The 19,980-nt window shown below is 39.9% G+C and overlaps 1 protein-coding gene across 15 annotated transcripts in view; it reads right to left on the bottom strand.

The window, feature by feature from the left end:
• CSGALNACT1 (chondroitin sulfate N-acetylgalactosaminyltransferase 1) overlaps positions 1 to 19,980 on the bottom strand; it is a 304,654-nt gene that overhangs the window by 133,261 nt on the left and 151,413 nt on the right. For 14 of the 15 annotated variants that reach the window (XM_054700947.1, XM_054700952.1, XM_054700949.1 and 11 more), the window contains one exon: positions 16,749 to 16,834. The exons of the other annotated variant lie outside the window; for it this stretch is intronic. The gene's annotated coding sequence lies outside the window, so the exon portion shown is untranslated. The remainder of the gene's footprint in view (positions 1 to 16,748; positions 16,835 to 19,980) is intronic. 15 annotated transcript variants of the gene reach the window in all.

Genomic DNA, 19,980 nt, shown 5'->3' with positions numbered 1-19,980 from the left:
CAATTCCACTCCTAGATATTTACCCAAAGGACACAGAAACATTAATTCAAAAGGGCACCTGCACCCCTATGTTCATAGCAGCACTATTTACAATAGGTAAGCTATGGAATCAACCCAAATGCCCAAAAGTAGATGACTGGAACAAGCAGATGTGACATATATACACCATGGAATATTACTCTGCAATCTAAAAGATAATCTCATGCAATTTGCAGCAACATGGATGAAGCTGGAAGGGATCATGCTCAGCGAAATAAGCCAGAAAGAAAAAGAAAAATACCGGATGGTCTCACTCATAGCAGGAATTTTGAAAACCTAAATAAGGCACCAAGAAAAAGACTAATTATAATAAAGTAAAAATCTAAATCAACAAGCAACTATAAATTAGAGACACACGGTGGGGGGGGGAGAGGAAAAGGAGGGGAAGAGGGATTAGGGTCAAAATAAGGGGGGTGGGAATTGTAGGGGGAATTTAACCAAGATGAAAATGCATACAAAATTGTGCAAAAATGATGTAAAAAAAATATGTAAAATAAAATTAAATTTAAAAAAAAAATCCCTTCAATTTCCTTTGGGCAATATGGCATGGCTGGTTATTTGTCAGGGTACAAGTGCTACATTCTTCATTGTCATGTGACATTTTCAATTAAATCTTTTTTTTAAGATTGATTTATTTATGCATATAAGAGCTGGAGTGCAGGCCAGAGATGCGGGGGGGGGGGGTGCGAGGATTCACCAGAGACAGAGTGGGGAACAGAACAGGCAGACTGACTGAAATACACTGCTGAGGGGAGCAGCAGGCGAGACAGGAGAGGTGTGCTTCGCCATGTGGATTGCTCTCTGGCAGGCCGAGGATGGAATTCGTGCTGCAGAGGCTGCGGATTGCTTCATTGTGCAGTGCTTAACCCCTTGCGCCACCAGGGAGGCCCTCAATTAAATCTTTTAACCTACATTTATGACATGCATTCATACAACCAGTTTGTCAGGGTTATCTTTCAAAGTAGGGTGCTCTAATAATTAACTAGTAAAAATAAGCATGAAGTCCAAAGAATAGACAAAGGGATATTCAAATGTTATTTTCTCTAGCTGTACTTTCTGGATACTAAAAATAGAGGAATCTCTACTTTTGTATTAAATAAATTTTAGGTTGATCTAATCTTTATGTTCCCATTAGTTATCCTGAGAAAAATACTGTCACCAAAAAATATAGTGGGCATTGATTAGTGAACTGAATGGTGGTCTCCAAAAGAAATGTTCACATCTTAATCCCCAGAACCTGTGAATATTATCTTACAGGGCAAAAAAAGTAACTATTACCTTATCATGGCAAAAGATACGATAAAGTTAATGATTATGACAGGAGGAGCTTATCCTGGATTCTCTCGATGGGCCTGAAATGCAATCCCATGTCTCCTCATAAGTAAGGAGCAGAGGGAGTTTTACCACAGAGAAGGAGCAAGCAGTGTGACCACAGAGCCAGAGACTGGAGCTGCCAAAAGCCCACGAATGGCTGCATCTTCCAGAAGCTACAGGAGATAAGGAATGGATTCTCTCTTAGAGCCTTTAGAGAGCCTGCTAACACTTTGATTTTTTGACATTTTGCCTCCAGACCATGAGATAATAATTTCCTATTGTTTTAAGCCACCCAGTTTATAGTCATTTGTTATAATAGCCACAGGAAACTAACACACACACTTACTCCATTGACTATTACTATGTGTTAGACATTACAAAAAGAATGACACAAGAAATATGAGTCATAAATTCATCCTTTCATTGGAATGATTTTAAATCTCTGCCTTATTTTTTAGCCATTCTCCCTGTTAGAGCTGCCCTTAAATATGGTGGAAAGAACAACTTCCCTTAGTGTGGTATTTATAAAGCAGCTTTCTCAAAGTTCTCCATTAGCCTGAAAACATAAAAATTCAAGCATTAATGGTTAATTCCTTTGAACTGAGACACTATGTCTCCTGGAATCCGTTTTTAAAAGGAAAATATTTCTTGGAGGAGATAACATAAATGAGCCATTATCCAATTTTAACGCCAAATTGAATTTGCCTGACTCAGAAGCAAGATTTGGGAAAATCAATTTGATAATGTAGAGGAGAAAGACAAAGTACTTTTACAGAGGCAGATTTGGGAGTACCCTGTGCTACCATTTGCCAGGTGGGTTGGCCGAGTTTGTATCCTGGAAAGTTACTGAGTTAACAATGCCACTGAGCTGCAGGGAAAACGAAAAGGCACTGGAGACAAGCATGATGCACTTGACAATTTAGCAGAGGATAGACTTAGTCCTCATGACAGCCAAAATTTGGAAAACAAATTGTCCATCAACAGTAAAATGGATAAACTATAGTATATTCATACAATAGAATACAACAGGCAACAAAAAGAATAATTCCCTTGACCCCTCCCCTTCCCATTACATACAGCAACATAGATCAGTCTCACAGACAGTGAGGGAAGCCAGATACAAAGGAGCACATACCTCATAATGACATTGATATGACATCCAAGATGGTGATTAGAACAGAGGAAAGAATGGTGGCTATCTTTGGTACTATTAAGTATGAGAAAGGAGGAGAGAGGGACCCTTTTCTGGAATTACAGGTGTTCCAAATCTTCAAATGTGTGGTGGAGACACAGGTATAGTCACATGCAAAACTTCATGGAGCTGTACACCTAATATTTGTGTGCTTCATATAAATTATACCTCATTAAAAAGGTAAATAAGAAAAAAATGTTGGCTGTTTCCCAATGTTTAATATTTGTTTTAATCACTTTAATTATGGGAAGCCAATTTTCTTTAAATATATTTTTGCTCTTGGCTATAATTTGAATGGATGAAACTTGAAAGGACCCTCTAGCCAATCAAATGAGTAGTGCTCTCCCTATACAGGTATATAAGTCATTTAAACTGTCTCCATAGCTTGCTCCTGGAATCTTAATCAAAATCCAAACATAAATGGAGAGCCAGAGGTAATGAGGACAGGGGTATGAAAATGAGCAGCACCTCCAACTTCATGATTGAAGGGCCCTCATGGGAATAGCTCCCACTGTTCCTGAGGGTTCCACTAATTTAATAAGACATGCACAGAGATGACTGTAATTCTTGAAGCTCGACATCTGAAATGCATAAGACACTCATCTGCTGAACCATCTGTCTTATATGAGGCAGTCCAGAGCTCAGACCTGTTATTTGGGGAGACACAGAGGTCCAGAGTGGAAAACACTTGAGAATTATTACTGACATAAGTCTGGTGGAAGTCCAAAAAGCAATGGAGAGCCATCAAAAATCAGAACCAGGGAAAAAGTTAACTCTTTCTCAATTGACTAATGTGGCTACCAAAAAGCATTTACACTAAAAGGGTGCTAAATATATTTGTTAATGATTAAAACAGAAAGGAGCTATTTTTTTAAATACTCCAGATGAAAATTGTTAATATTTAGGAAAATATCTATTGAAAAGTCATAGAGAAAGGCAGTCATTTCAAATTTCATAGCCAAAATTCACCTTAAAATGGCCTCAGCTACTTTAGCCACTGACTTTTCAGAACTCTATAACAAAACCACATGCCACCAGCAAAATGGGAATAGAAACTTTTGCCTTCCTTGCTCAAGACAATGGCTACATTAAAAAGCTAATGTATGCTATATCTGAATTTCTAAGAAGATACTCAAGTTTTCTGTGGGGCCTACATCGATAAGTTGGATTCATTTAAAAATATTTGGATTAAAATTGCCTGCCTCATTTTCACCAACAAACAAGTCATCGCCTTACTGTTTTCTCTTTAGTTGACGTCCCACTTGAATGGGAACACATTCATCATAATATGTAACATCGTAATTTTGTCTTTTAAATGGCTAGATAAAAGCATCCACCAAAACACTTGCAAACAGTAAAATCTGCCTGTCAAGTAGAAAAACATCAGCAGCAGCAACAACAAAACAAATGTAAATCCTTACCCTCAAAATAATAATCATGTTCTCACAGGTTCCTCTTCATTTTACAGTTCCGTTTCCCTTCCCCCATAGCTCTGCAGCGCCACTTCCCCAGACGACCTAAGTGCTTATCTAAATATACAACTTCATCTCCCTGATAAAAGTGATGAAAGTTTTAAAATCCATGCCATTAATTTTTCCCCTTCTTGCCGTTCTTCATGGATATAATGCAGGGAAAGAGGAGAGCTATGTTAGGTTTACCACTGATTCCAACAAAAGAATCACAGTAATTTTCAGAACTTAACATAGGAGAGCAAGAAAGCAGAGTAGCAAGAGTTCCTCCTGGGACACTAGCCTTGCAAATGATTAAGGGTCTAATATCAATAAAAGGACAGAGGTTTCTTTGGCCAGCACAGGCATCACTATGTGTATGTATGCATGTATGTATGTATGCATGTGTATATGTATATTACAAAGAAAAAAATTTAATTTGGCAAACATAATACATTATTTCAGTAGTTCAACTAATTCTATTTACCCAACTACAAATAAATAATTTACCCTTTGGGTAATGTTGCAAGGCATACTTTCTATGCAAAAAGAAGGGAATTGGATGTCAAATATTCAAAAGAGTATTTCATAAGGGCTAGTAAATGTTTACACAATTTAATGTTTTATTATTTGGTGTCTCTTATGATAAAACCACACTAAAGCTTTACATGGAAGTCCATAAAAGACAAAAGACACTGTTTCTCATTCGGTCTCAGTTAAAATAAATAACCTGTAATGAGATACAGTTGAGTACTTTCTGTAGAAAACTGCCATGACCCTAAAAATCATGTGCTTGTTACAACCTGAGAAAATGACAGAGAAATAAATCGACAAAGGATTTATTTATTCTCTCACTGGAGGATCATTTAAAAGAACACACTTCTATGGTTTCAGCATTAGAAATATTACTTTGATATCAAGACATGAAAAAGACGGCGGGGGGGGGGACTCCCTGATGGCACAAGGGGTTAAGATACAGCACTGTGAAGCTATCTGCAGCCACTGCAGCACCAGTTCGATCCCCAGCCAGGAAGGTGACCCACATGGCGCAGCAGACCTCTCCTGTCTCGCCTGCTGCTCCCCTCAGCAGTGTATTTCAGTCAGTCTGCCTATTCTGCTCCCCATTCTATCTCTGGTGAATCTTCTCACCCCCTACACCTCTGGCCTGTACCCCAGTTCTTGTATGCATAAATAAATAAATCTTTTTTTAAAAAAAGACATGAAAGAGATAGTCATCTTGGCTCATCCACTCCTCTCCTGGCCACACCCATCAAATTAGCTCTCACCTATTCGTTCACTCAAACACTGCCCAAATCATCAAGCAGAATGTCCAACAAGCACAACTACAGAATGTGATCAAAACAGACTCCTTCCTCTGCCTCCCCCATGAGCTTCCCTTGCTCTTGGGGAAAACTTGGGCAGGTGTCAGGTCCTCTTTGTTCACTTTTAGGTCACTGAAAGTCACTTAAAATCCTAAAACAATCTTCACTCAGAGATTAGACACCCCAGATGCTTTTTTTTTAAACATTTATTTATTTATTTATTTATACAAGCACTGGGTACAGTCAGAAGCGCGGGGAGGGTGAGAGAATTCAAGAGCCAGAGCAGGGAGCAGAGCAGGCAGAAAGAAGTACACTGCTGAGGGGAGCAGCGGGTGGCAGGAGAGGTCTGTGCGCCATGTGGGACCCATTTCCAGTGGCCGGGGAGCAGCTGGGGATCGAACGGGCACTGCAGAGGACCCCTGGTGCTTTTAATAATCAAGAATACAAATCTAACTTATCAAATCCATCCCCCCTACAGATGCATAGTCATGAGGAGTGGGGACGGGTTAGGTTATGTCTTCTTGACAGCCACTGAACACCTCAAGTGTTGGGATGCAAGAAAGGAAAAAGAAGAGGAGCAAGAAAGTTCCTACTAAACTGATTTCATCCTAAGCTTGGTCCTCACAGATGTGCTCTTGTGTGAGCAGTGTTAGTGGCTTCTTGGGAGATTCTCACTGCTGAAAGTCCCTCCTCCAGGCCCCTGACCTGGGTGCATGCCCAGGTTTCATCTCAGCACCGTCATGCTCCACAGCTCTTGGAATCTGGCATCCATTCCCAGCATCTTGCTCTGGCGCCCTTCCATACAGCCCCACTTATCAGACAGAACAGGAGAAGACATGCTGCTCTCTCAGTTGCACAGACAATGATCATTCAGCCTCTCGTGGCTCAACAAATGCTGCTGGCCAAGCAGATCGCAAAGCCACAGCCAGCCCATCCCAGGCCCCCTGAGGTTCAGAAGCCCCACTGCCTGCTGCCCTATAGCCGAAGTCACAGAATTGTTGGCCCAAGGAGCCCATGTCCATGCTGAGAGGTTCAAAGTAAGAGAGCAGGCTGTGCCTCTAATCCTCTCCTCTTTCCACAGTCTAACCAGCCTAGCACTATGGGTCTGGTTTCCAGAACTGCCTTGCCTGCCAACTCACACATCTACAGAATTTAGATCCCTGGTGGAAAATGCAATTTTAAAATTCCATTACACTTCTCTATCACCAGAGTCGCTGAAGAGGTTTGACTTAATGAATAATAAACACAGTGGTTTTCTTTTTTCTAATAACTTTTACAACTAGCCACACCCTGTACGCCCCTCTACCCCTGGGAAGTAAGCACCTCAATTCTCAGTCTATCCCAAAACATTTTTAGCACTATTTTATTTTTATTTTTATATAATTTATTTATTTAATTATTTATTTATTTATATTTTACATCATTGTTTATTTTTGTACAATGTTTGCTTTTTCCTCTCAGGGATAGTCCCCATAGAATTCCAAGTCAACCGTGCACCATCACCATAGTCCCTTGTGCTCTCTCCTCCCCTGTTTTGATCCCTCCCCCTTTCTCCTCCCCTCCCCTGCAGAATGTCTCAATTTATAGTTGCCTGTTAATTTTTTTATTTATTGTTATTATTTTTCCCCTGATCCCTCATTTGGTTCCCCTATGATTCCTCCTAAAGTGAAACCATCCAATATTTTTCTTTTTCCTTCTGACTTATTTCACTGAACATAATCCCTTCTAGCTCCATCCATGTTGCTGCGAATGGCATGAGTTTATCTTTTTTGATTACTGAATAGTATTCATTGTGTATATATACTACATCTTCTTGATCCAGTCATCTATTTTTATATCCCAAACATTTTAGTTGCTTCTAGCTATTAAAATAGTCCAGAATATACAGCATTGTCTATGAAGTATCCGCCTCTAAAAATAATTAAGCCTGACTCTAATCAAGTTTCTAAATCTACTTACTGGTTTACTGGTACATCAGGGATAGAGAAACAAGATAATCGTCACCACTAGGAAGCAACCACTCAAAAGGGTGAAACTTTCAATAGGACAAATGAATCTACTTTTACATCAAATCAACATAGTGAACAACAACAAAAAAAAAAAAATGAGGAGCTGCTACATAATAAAAAGACTTAGAACATATAGTAACCAAAATCAAACTACGCCTTACATACAAATTTAGAAAGCAACTATGGAGGGATACCTTTGACAGTGGAGAAATCTGAATGTGGATTGGTTGGTATATGATATTGAGGAATTAATTTTGTTAGTAACAATATGGCATAATGTTTTGCAAAGCAAGAAGTCCTTATCTGTTAGAAATACAAGCAAAAGTCTTTGCACATGAAATGACATGATAGCAAGGCTATGCTTTAAAAGATTCCTGCAAAAACAATATTGGCATGTTGGTGACTGTTAAGGGTGGGTGATGGGTTTGTGAAAGTTTATTGTATTCTATTTTTGTATATTTGAAGGTTTTCTGAGTTATGAGAGCCTCTGTGACAGTCCAAGTCAGTCTTCCCTCTGTGATGAGGTGTCAATACTTGGCTTGCTCCTGAGTGAGATTCTATGTGCAGGCTCCTCAAAGACCATGAGTTTGAAGGTACAGTCTTGGGTCCTCTGAAACCAGTCACACCATCATGCCCTCTCTCACCAATGCTCTTCTTGGAGCTCTGTTAGCACAAGCACAGGTCTAACCAGTCTAGACAACAATTGAATAGACACCCAGTAAGTATACTACAAATCTTCTCTTCTTAGAGATGCTAAGAATTATATAAGCAGTCCCCAGCCACACTCCTCCAACTCATCTCAGAAGCATGGCAACCTCCAACCCCCCTTCATTTCTCTGCTCTTCTTTGGAAAAGGAGAGAAAAGAAATAACCTGTATTCACAAGGATTTTATCAAAAAGCCACCTTCTCTATCCAGATCTGCTCTTATTCATCACTGATTCATGTTTGACAAATCAGGGCCTTTTCTTACATCTAGAAATGGACTGTAGGCTCTGTTTGGTCTTTTTGTTCTCAACAGTAAATTAGCTGCACTCTTAGGACTGAGGAACTAGCATAAAAAGATCTCAATTAGCACCTCCCACCACCCTGTTGCATCTACTTAGGAATCAGATTACCATGCCAGGCAATGAAAAAATAAAGGCAAATAAGACACACTCTCACTGGCTTTGAAATAACAAGAAATGATCTGGATATAAGATCTGCTACTTCCCAGCTATCTAATTTAAATAAGTAAGAAGCTGAAGCCAGAGTTGGAGTTAAGATTTTGGATATATAACTAGAAAATGAGAGAGGGGGGCTGAGATGGCCTCCCAGATCCTGGAATATGCTCAGCCAGTGATTGAACAAAACTAAAGCAAGACCCCCACATGAGTCTACTCTGCCACAGTTCATTCGAAAGGGCTAGCTGGCATGCAAGGTAAGTGGATCCTGTAGGTGTGTTTGTACTGAACCAAGCAGTGGAAAAAATTACACCAAGGCCCTAGCCTGCTTTCACTTGGCCGACAGGCTGGTGCAGGTTCCAAATCAGTTCCAGACTCAAGTTCAAGGTGCAGGTGGTATACATTGGCAGAAGGTAGGCTACAGATGCTGCAGTTAGATCTATTCCCCTAGCAAGTCCCTCTGCCACTGGCATTTAGAATCATAATTTATCATCATCGCTAACATTAGCTCTCTCAAAAGCCCAGACCTCAGCCAGCTGAGCGCCTTTCAGACAATTCATTATAGTGGGCACTTGTCATGCTTGGGGACTTTTGTACACTTTTGCTCTACTTAGGAATCAGCCACCTATGATCCTGTGGCCCCAAGGAAAAGACATTTATTTTTCAAGACTGTTGAATTTGGTTGAGCTTCAGTACTTTAAGTGAAAAAAAATAATTCTTATTTAATCACTGCATTTGGGGGTAGTTTAGCCTGTATTTTAATACAAGCAAAATGAAGACTGCTCTACAGGACTAGACTCTATCATCTCTGTATTACCTACCAATTTACACTCATGTGTGTGTGTGTGTGTGTGTGTGTGTGTGGCAATGACTCATAACTGTGTACCAAGTCCCCCCCCAGCTCTGCACAGCCAAGTCTCTCAAAACAAAGTCAGCCCTAGTTGTCTCAATTTTCTCATCTCCCCATGCATTGCTCAGTCAGACTTTCACTCCCAACACTCTACTCAAACGCTTCCTAGAGCCTGAGTTCTTCCTGGGGTCATCCCGATTTCCTTTCCAAAGTCCAAACTGCCAAATTCCAAGGACACATTTGAGTTCTAACCTTCCTTTATCTGGTGACTGCTAATCACTCCTTCCTTCCTCACACGATGCTTTCTCTTGGCTTCTCATCCCACCCTCTCCTGGAGACCCCCAATCTCTTATGTCACCCCTGTCAATCCCCTCATTCCCCAACTCCTCTCCAGGTGTCCCTGAAACTCCTGTCTTCCTTCTCTTGTCCTAGTGGTTCTTTATAACTTCTGCCTACACCTCCTCTCTGGGTCTAGGGCACATTTATCCAACTTTCTACTTACCCTCTGCACTCCAATGTTTAACACGTTTAAAACATCCAAAGCAGAGCCTCCCTGGAGGCGCAAGGGGTTAAGACGCAACCTATGAAGCTATTCATAGCCACTGAGGCAGTTCGATCCCCGGCCAGGGAGCAACCCACAAGGCGAGGCAGACCTCTCCTGTCTCACCCGCTGCTCCCCTCAGCAGTGTATTTCAGTCAATCTGCCTGTTCTGCTCTCCACTCTGTCTATGGTGAATCCTCTCATTCCCCACAGCTCTGGCCTGTACCCCAGCTGTTGAATGCATAAATAAATAAATCTTAAAAAACAAAAAACATCCAAAGCAGAAGCTCTGCTTCCCCTGCCAAATTCCTCCTGCCTTAAGTTCTCCAGAAGGGCGTGTGCAATCACTGAGGCATTCATGGCAGAAAGCAGGTCATTATCTGAAGCCCATCCTTGCCTACACCTTTTTTCATTCTAATTTCAAATTTATCTTAAGACTGTTCACTTGCTCCATCGCTGGCAAAACCCTAGTCCAATGCGCTGCCACCCTTGCCTGCACCACTGCTTCCTGATGGGCCCCCTGCTCCCAGGCCTACCAACTCCAGGCCATTACACACTAACAGCCTGAGTGGTCCTCTCAACCTGTGGATTTTCACTATTCAAAACCCTACAGTGGCTCCCACTGCATTTAAGGAAAAGTCCAACTTCCTTAGCATGGCTAAAAAGACCTGACTACAGCTCATCTCACATGACTCCTCTGTCCCACTCTCTACACAAACTCTAGAAACCACTCGGCATTTTCTTGTTCTTTACATGACCAAGTGCTTAGTTTTCAGGTCTGTATACATATTATTTCTTCAAGAAACCACTTCTTCTGTCACATGCCAAATTCCTTTTTAGCTTGCAGGTTTCAGTCAACGCTTCCAAAAGGACACAATCACTAAAACCTTACCCCTTACACTTTTATTCTCTTTAAGAATTTTTTTGTCTTTTCTTCTGAAGCACTTTACAACAATTTGTAATTATGTATAGGGAGATTGAGACCTAAATATCTGTCCCCACTATGCTACAAGAACCCCCGAAACAGGAATTAAGCTTATTTAGGTAACAGCAAAATCTTCAGTTTCTAACATGTTCAATAATAAATAAAGAAAAAGTTAATGGATGAATACAAAAGTATGTGCCATGATTTTAACTTAAAAACAGTCATATTATTTGCATACTCTTTTTCCTGTAGTAAAACCATGTTTTGAATAAATAATATTTTCATATATATTGCAGTCATAGAAAAACATGGCTTGCATAAGAATTCTAAAACATAAAATGGCAGCATTGCACTATCTCCCTGAGAGCGACTATGAAAATTGGACTGAAAACAAAGAAAAGAAGGAATAGGAGGCGGGGGGGGGGGGGAGGAAAAGAGAGAGGTAGAGGAAAAGGAGTAAGAATAGGAGGAGCTGTTTGAAGATGCTGACAAGTAATACAGGCAGACAAGAGTCGAGGGGCCAAGAAAAACACACTGAGGTAAGACCACCTCCCCACCTCCCCTTGCTATTGCATGATCTTTCAGGGCACTAATCAATTCCCAGAGTGGCCATAGAGACAAGGAGACAGCTGCAGTCCATGGCTTGGCACAGTCTCAATGAATTGGGGAAATAAAAAGTGGTATTCAGGTTACCAGTGTAGCCAGGACATGAGGAGTCAAGATCCCTAAGAAAAAGGAACCTTAGAAAAATGAACCAAATAGTCTGCTCAGACTTTGCTTTTGTATTTGCTAAATACAAAGATATAAGCTGCAAAAGGAGGAGAAAACAAACAGAAAGCTGCTGCTAAGAGGCTAAAAATTTTTACAGAGTTTATTTTTATTCTCTTTAATAACTGGCTATCTTGTTCTGGCTGGGAATTGAAGTTCTGGGTGTACCATGGGCAAGGAGCCCTGGAAATACCCCATATAGTCAGGTAAAACCCTCAGTGGGCTATCCATTAGAAGATAACCCCAATCATAATTGTTGACTGCATCTAGGTAAAACAGTTTCACTCCATTGCCCACCAGAAAAAAAATTAAATCTTTGCCAAAAAAGATAATAGCATTCAGAGAACTTATAAATTTTCAGATAAAATGTCAAGTACTTAATAAAAAACTATAAAGTAGGACAAGAAGCAAGAATACATGATCAACAATGAAGAGGAAAAATGAGTAATTTATCAATTAGGTTCATTTCTGGGTGATCTCAATATCCAAGTATCAAAAAGAAATTTTAATATAATTACTATGTTCAAGAAAGCATTGTAAAGATGGAGAATTTTATCTGCTATCTGGCATTTATATAAAGGAATCAAATGGAAATATAATCATTGAAATTAAAAATGCATAGATGGGTTTAATAGCAGATTAAACAGAGTAAAAGAGGAGTTCTCTAAAGTGAAAGCCATGTTAGTAGAAAATATCCAACTGAAGCACAAGGAGAAAAAAAGACTTGAAAACACAGAAAAGTGTAAGTGACAATAAGACATGAATAGAGAAGAAAGAAGCAATAGCTACAAAGAGTTTCCCAAAACTGATTAAAGATGCCATGTCATGAATCCAAGAAGTTCCATGAACCACAATTAGGGGAAATATAAAGAAAAACACCTAAATCCCATTGCAGTAAAACTCCTGAAAACCAAATATAAAGAGCAAGTCTTAGCAGCATCCAGGATTGGTAGGGGAGAAGGGTAACGATGGCAGATATAAAAAGTATATTTGGGCCTAATTAAATGAATTCCCTGCTCAATTATGGGATTTTGTTAGCCTCACGCATTTAGCTATTAAGGACAAAAGTTCAGATTAGGCCCTCTTAAAGACCCAAAGTTAAAAGTTTTATTCATTGCAGAATCTATTAATTGCAGAATTCTGCAAGACATCAGTCGTGGTACAGGTACACAAATAGCTTTTCATTCTTATTCTACTTTCTTTTTTAAGTTTTAAAAAATGGCCAACTCTATAAGAAGAAAAGATTTTATTGAAATCTGATACTTCTTAACTCCTAAAATGAATATAGAAAATACATCATCTTCTGAGTATGAATAGTATATTAATATATACTCATAATTTCACTACCCAGAAACCAAATGCTCATAAAGTAGAAAATAAAAATGAATTACTATCTGGATTTGGCTGGATTTGATCTCAATATGTGGAGAGTTTCTATTACACATATTGAGGAGTGATGAGTTCATAATTTCAAAGGATTCAGAAATTTATTCTAATTTAGAATAAATCAAAACTAGGAAAATTCTTCATTTTAGTTAACAGGAAAATAATTCTCATGCAAAGTCTTCACAAAGATAATTGTGTGATAATAATCTATCAGCCCATGCTCTATTTGAGCTATCTGTCTTTCCCCGGATGAGTCTTGGAAATGCTAGGATACAAAAATAGACCTAGAAAGCAAAAGTATCAGGTCACCCTGCCCTTCCTCAAGAAGATCGAGGCTGTTACGAGGCACTGCAGCTGATGATATATCTCCATTTATCAAGACTTTAGATATGATCCTGGTGCATGGCAGCATAATACAATAGAATATGATTAAAACTTTCACAGATAATTCAGAGAAACCAACAGAAGAATCTTGGGGTGGGGAGTGTGGATCAACATTTCCACTGAAAGGCTGACAACTCAGGCCACTTTAAACCTGTAATGCACATTGGCAATGCTATAGTATGCAGATTAAGGACAAGAACCCCCGCTGCTCATTTCTCTTCAAAGTACTGACATTTTCATTTTAAATACCTCACAGAATTGACTGAAACCAACACTTTCTCTGGTTCATATGGGGAAAATATCATCAGGATTCAGGAGAATTAAACAATGACCAAAATCTGATCAACTAAGTACGTCAGGACTTCGGCCACTGGGATTGGTTTGGAGATGGACATGTGACCCAATCAAAGCCAATGAGAGTCAGTCTTGGAATTTGCTAGGAAGACTGAAAGAAAAACACAGTCACACCAGCCAGACTCAAATCTAGAGATGCTGGGAAATGAAGCCAACATAAAGAGCAGAGCCAAGAGATCTGAGCCTTTGAATCAAGAAATCCCAGAAGTGAGCTGCCCCTGTGAATTTCTATAAACCATATGTTCTCTTTTTCACTTGAACCAGTATGGGCTGGCTGGCTGTCTCTTGAGAGTCTCAACTAATATGCTCGCTTGGAGAACACAGTCATCCTAACAGATACCGTTGTGAAATGCCTCAAAAGATTTCTCAGTTGGATGTCCTAGTGATTGGAGTGGGCCAAGAGCCAGATTAGACCACAGAGAACACACTGACAAGGACACATATACACTGGAGAAAAGAATTATAAGCTGCACTGAACCCATGCAAAACGACAAAGTTCATATAGCATCAGACCAGCCTCTGATATTAAAATAAAAGTAAGGTCAAACGATTCCATTCGAAGTAACCTTTTCCCAACACTTATCAGGCTACCAAATTTCTCAGTTCTTTATGATAACAATAAGCAAGTATAATTCAGAACATAATAAAAGAGAACTACATGTAATTATCACCAAAATTATCAACCACTATAAATCCAATTACTTTGACTATAGGCCTTGCTTGGAATTATGCTCACTTGCAAGCACCCAGATTCAGCTTATTTAAATTCTTCCAGTCACCTTCCTGGTACCTTGCACTAGACAAACCACACAGTCTTCCCATTTGGGGTTGAACCAGCCAACAAAGAACCCATGATTGCTTTGCGGTAGCTGAGCAACTGGAACAAAATTTCAAAGCTTCCACCTGCTCTTACTTTGGGTTTGAAAGGACCCAAACCAATGAGGCTGAACACTGACAACTGTCACTATGCAGCCTGCAGCTTTGGCGGCGTGTTTATGTTGGTTGGTTATGATTAAATGACACATAAGAAGCACAAGGAGGGCCAAGTCTAAGAGTCTGCTACATTTATAGGCTTGGCTAAAGTGATTCTTAAATATAGTCCAACTAAACGCAACTTGGTCTATCATGAAAAAAGAAATTGTGTCCACTACCCACCAGCTTTGTGACTTTGAAAGATCACTCACTCACCTCTGTACTTTTTTCATTTGTTCAACACAAATCAAATGAAATGACTGCCGCCCACAGCTAACATTTGAGAAATCTGGGCTCCCTAAACCTGGAAGCTTACAGTCATGTGCCTCCCAGACAATGGTATTTGGTATTCTGCAACTAGTTACACAGCCAGTTAATAACACTCACACTGTGCCTTTATATGTCATTGGTGATTTTCACATTCAAATTTCAAACTGAGCTGAAATAAAGTAATTTTTTGGCAGAATAAGGCTTAGCTCGGATTTTGAATTAAGAGAAAGCTTAGGCTAACAGTTAACCTTGGATTGATATTTATTTTACTAATGTCAGCTTTATATCACACGCTGATATTCTATTTTCTCCAGAAAACTTTATATGCCATTATAAAATTCTAACTATTGCCACTAAATCTAGATGTAAGACACACTGCCAGAGAACACTATTAATTGCTTTTTCAGAATCCAACTGCTTATTTATAAAAATCAAAATGTTTAAGTATACTCAGAGGAGAAAAATGAATGGATCCTCTGCTCTCATGTTATTTTCCCTTGGAGTTTGTGCAGAATGCTAGTGACAAGAAAGCATTCTCATGTTCCATGACTGGACAGTAAGTATATAATAAGCAATAGATTATTAACCATAAGGAGGCTCCTTTCCTTTCAACCAGCTTAACTTCAAAGAAGATACTCAAAACCAAGAGTGATGGCACCACCAACATGGGTGACAGCAACAGACAGCAGAATGGGGCTGGAAAATATCTAAGCGGATTTGGAATCAAACACATCTACATTTGAATTCTAGTCTAGTCATTGCCAAGCTGTGTACCTTTGCACAAGTTATTTTCTCTTTCGCTGGGCCTACATGTCTCATCTTTATTTAAAGAACTAATAAGAAGTATTATCCAGGATTGTTGTACAGAATAAATAAGGGAGTTACATATGAAATAGATTACATAACAAACCCTAGAAATCAGACTGTAGAATTGAGGCTCCCTGAGGAGGATGGGGTAGAAATTGTGGAGGCCATCCAGAGGATGATGGTAGAGGACTGTGGGGGCCTTGGTGGTGGGTGTGGTGTAGTAACATACATCTGAAAAGGTGTGACCCCATACCTCTGAATCATATGCACTGCTGTAAACCAATGTTACCTCAATTAAAAAAAAAAAAAGAGGAAAAAGTATTTTAAAAGAAAAAGAAACACAATGCAGGAATTGGATCCCTTTTCTTTTATTTCTGGCCCATCTTAGGCAAATCACTTCAGAGTCTGACAAAGAGAGAAGCAGTAAAGGCTCTCTCCTCCACCCATAAATTAACAGGAAGGGGGCTGTTTTCCATTGGAACTTACTTTCTCTAGTAACTATTGGCATAATCTCAGTAGCCAAATGTGACTAAAGAAGAAAGGTTCTCGTCAAGGCACTTGGTCAGTCATGTGAACTCAAGCTTGAGTCCCTAGTTTCTGATTAAGCATCCAGCTACTGGGCTTTTTCCACAAGTCAGGACACACCTTTGCAGTATTGGTAGATTTTTCTCACTTGTTTTCAGTGTCCTACATTCTCCCCTGTGGCCTTTCTTGGGAAAATCCATTAGAGAAGCCTGTGGATATGGCCCAACATTTCACTATCCCTGAATAAATTCCCTGAGTAGTAGCTATAAAACCCCACTAATCTTACCAAGCTATTTCCTGCCTGGTTTCTCACAGCAGGGTGCAGAGGAATACAAATTCTAAAGGAGGTTAGACCATGATGTATAACAGAGAAGAACATGTAACGGTGAACATTTCTCCAGGAGAATGTCAGATCAACCTCCACATCCCCACATTATCAGCTTACTGACAAAGCAGAGTTCCAGGTGCGAGCAACACCCACCTTGAGGAGTTAAAGACAGGAGCCTTGATGGTGCTCTTCCTCTTTGAAGTCCCCTTAAGCCTTTCCAGCAACCTCCAGGATCACACCTGCATGGGAAAAGCACCAGTGCTGGAGTAGGAATGAAGGTAGGGGGTTGAAGGTTGAGGTTCTTCGAGCCATAGGTCACAACAGTGTTCTTTCAAAATGAAACCAATTCCCTGTAGGAAACATGTCTGCAATATTGTGTCTTTGAAGAAAAATATATAGTTGGCCATGCAGATGACCAAAATATGTATTTCTCATATATACCTGGTCTTTATCCATAGTTCCTTACTCACAACTCCCTAAACCCTTGGAATTTCCTAAGTGTTGAGAGTGATAAAGTGTCTTTTGTTATGTGAGTGAAATGACATTCTGGAAAGCATCTAAGGATGGGGTCTAGTGGCCAGGAGAACCAAACACATGATTACTGGGTTGGAGCTTGCAGATCTACCCCCAGATATCCAGAGAGGGGAAGATGGCTGTAGGTTTAAACAATTGCCAATGATTTACCAACTGTGCCAATCTCCACAAGGACAGAGGATCCTTTATTAGGACCTTGCCCTAAATACCTCTTCATTTCTGAATGTGTCCTGGAATCTACCCTTGGAACTAGAGTACATGGTGGGACATTAGAGACCGACTCCACCTACACATCAGTTTAGAATCTGCTCATAGGAACCTGTTTCCCACTTTTCCCCATCTGGGATGCTACCCTAAACAATTCAACACTTTTCTAACTTGTTCCCAACATACAAACATCAGAAATAATAGCTACCAAGTTGCAGATGGAAATGAGACTCTGCTCATACCACCCAATTCCTGGAATAGAGTTGACCTATTTGAGTCAATCAGACTCCATCTTGTCTCTAGTCTGCCATATTGAGATTTACAGGTGGAAATTAAACAGCAATATTAGCAAGACTGCAAGAGACAGGAGACATTTGCTGACCTGATAGCGACCCCTACAATGCAGTCTTTTGTCTAGAGACATTTGGTCGGCAATCACGGATAGACAAATGAACTTCGGAAACAATCCAAAGTTTCAAAGCAAATGACTTAAATTCAGACCATTTTCCTGCCTGATCTTTTAAAGCTCCCTAATATGCTGACCCTGAGGGCACACACCTTGGCAGTGCAACCAAATCATAATTCTTAGTCTTGAATAAACATCTTTCCTCATTAAATTGTAGCCCAATTATTTATCAGTCAACCAGGTATATTCACACTCTCAGTGACACTGCAAACCTGTATGTATGTACTTTTATCCATAAAGATGATAATGTACGAGTTCAAGCTGCTATTTTTCTGAAGCTAGTGCCAAGCACACAGATCCTGCATCACAGGACAGATCCTAAAAGGAAGATACCTTCCAACCTCGATTAAGATAATGCAGTTATCTAGAGGTCTGGTTTTCTTCCGTTTCCCTCCTTCAACCCCATCCCTTGGGATTCAGAATTTTAAATCCTCAACACAAGCCACAGACTTCCAGCTGGGGTCAGTTTCACACTTGGACACCCTTTGTGAGCAGCATTAGAAACAGGCAACCAAAAATTTTTGTTTGACAAAAATTAACATTTTAATGACAAAAATTGACATATTTTTGATGACAAAAATACTAATATAATACTACCATCAATATCATATTCTAACCAGTGAGAACACATCACAGACTTACTATTTCTATAGGCTGTTACTTGAGTCTGAGTAACTTAAGAAATAGAGTTCATCCAAGTAAACAGAATGAATGCGATAGCTCACATTCTACCAAAATACTGATTACCCAAGTATAAATATTACCCACCAATAGTGCCCATGGCAGTTTGCCAATACACTCAGTCAATAAATTTGCTGAGCATCACCTATATACCAGGCAGTGTATTAAAAGTTGGAAATAGGGCCTCTCTGATGGCACAAGGGGTTAAGTCTCAGCACTATGAAGCTATCTGCAGCCACTAAGGCACGAGTTTGATCCCCCGCCAGGAAGGTGACCCACATGGCATAGTAGACCTCTCCTATCTCTCTCGCAGCTCCCCCCAGCAGTGTATTTCAGTAGATCTTCCTATTCTGCTCCCCACTCTGTTTCTGATGAATCTTCTCACTCCCCGCACCTCTGACCTGCACCCCACCTCTTGTATACATAAATAAATCTTTGAAAAAAAACAGACTTAACAAGACTTAAACAAGACTTAAACAAGAAAGAAAAACCCCTGCCCTCAGGAAGCTTCTGTTCCACATGTCTAAATCCAAATACTACATCAATTAATTGGATTTTTTTCATTTCCATTTTCATCCAACATTTACTCATTTGAACCTCCTTGCTGTCTTTGACCACAAAAACCTTGTGATCAAAGAAATGACTTCAAATGACTCAGGCAGTTCTATGCATGGTATAAACTCCAGACAGGCAAGCAAGGAGCCTCCACCCTCACTGCACTTACACATATGACCTGCAAGGACCCACTGTCCTCATCTGTTAACCTGGACTCAATTAAATTAGACTCAAGTATAATTTTTGAAGGGTGTTTAGAAATATATGACGGGGCATTCTGATTGACACTGAGTGGGCCTGATAAAACCGAATGCCCTGCACCTCACAGGACAAGCCTGGCCCCAGGCATGGAGTTGATAGACCCAACGTGGAGCAAGGCTCAGTGTAGCTGTACACTCAGCTACACTCAGAGCACCATGCCATTCCATTCTTTGAAGGCTAATTGAGTGTGATATGCTCCAGTTTTCATGCATTTGGAGGAAGTCAATAAGGCAGGGAGATCTCCGTCATGGGAAAGCCATCTGTCAAGACCCTCTGTGCCGAAGTCCTCATGCTAGGCAGGCAGGTAGCCTGTGGTTATTAAAGCACCCAGATTTTCAAAACACCCCTGATTCTTATCAGGAAATTCCTTTCATAGCTGAAGTTCCAATACATAAAATTAAAATTACGTCAACCCAATCTAACTTCTACTAGACTCCAGCTAATTTGCACAGTTATTGTATCTTGTTACACAAAGATATAAACCTTATTACTACCCTGGTTTAGAGAAGATTTATAGCATGCTCCCAAAGCCACAGTGGATAATGCTAAAATATTTTACAAACAAATCATTAATCCATAGAAAACAGGCAGCTGGTGAAGAGAGAAAAAGTGAACCAATGCAAAAAGTTAAGTAAAGAAACCTTATCAAATAAACAATGCAATTAAACAGCAGTTCTCTTC

This window comes from Talpa occidentalis, unplaced genomic scaffold (assembly GCF_014898055.3).
Source record: "Talpa occidentalis isolate TD23 unplaced genomic scaffold, MPIMG_talOcc4v2.1 talOcc4.4, whole genome shotgun sequence".
Classification (NCBI taxonomy): Eukaryota; Metazoa; Chordata; class Mammalia; order Eulipotyphla; family Talpidae; genus Talpa; species Talpa occidentalis.
The sequence above is the reverse complement of the archived record's forward strand: the minus strand, read 5'-3'. Positions and strand labels throughout refer to the sequence as shown.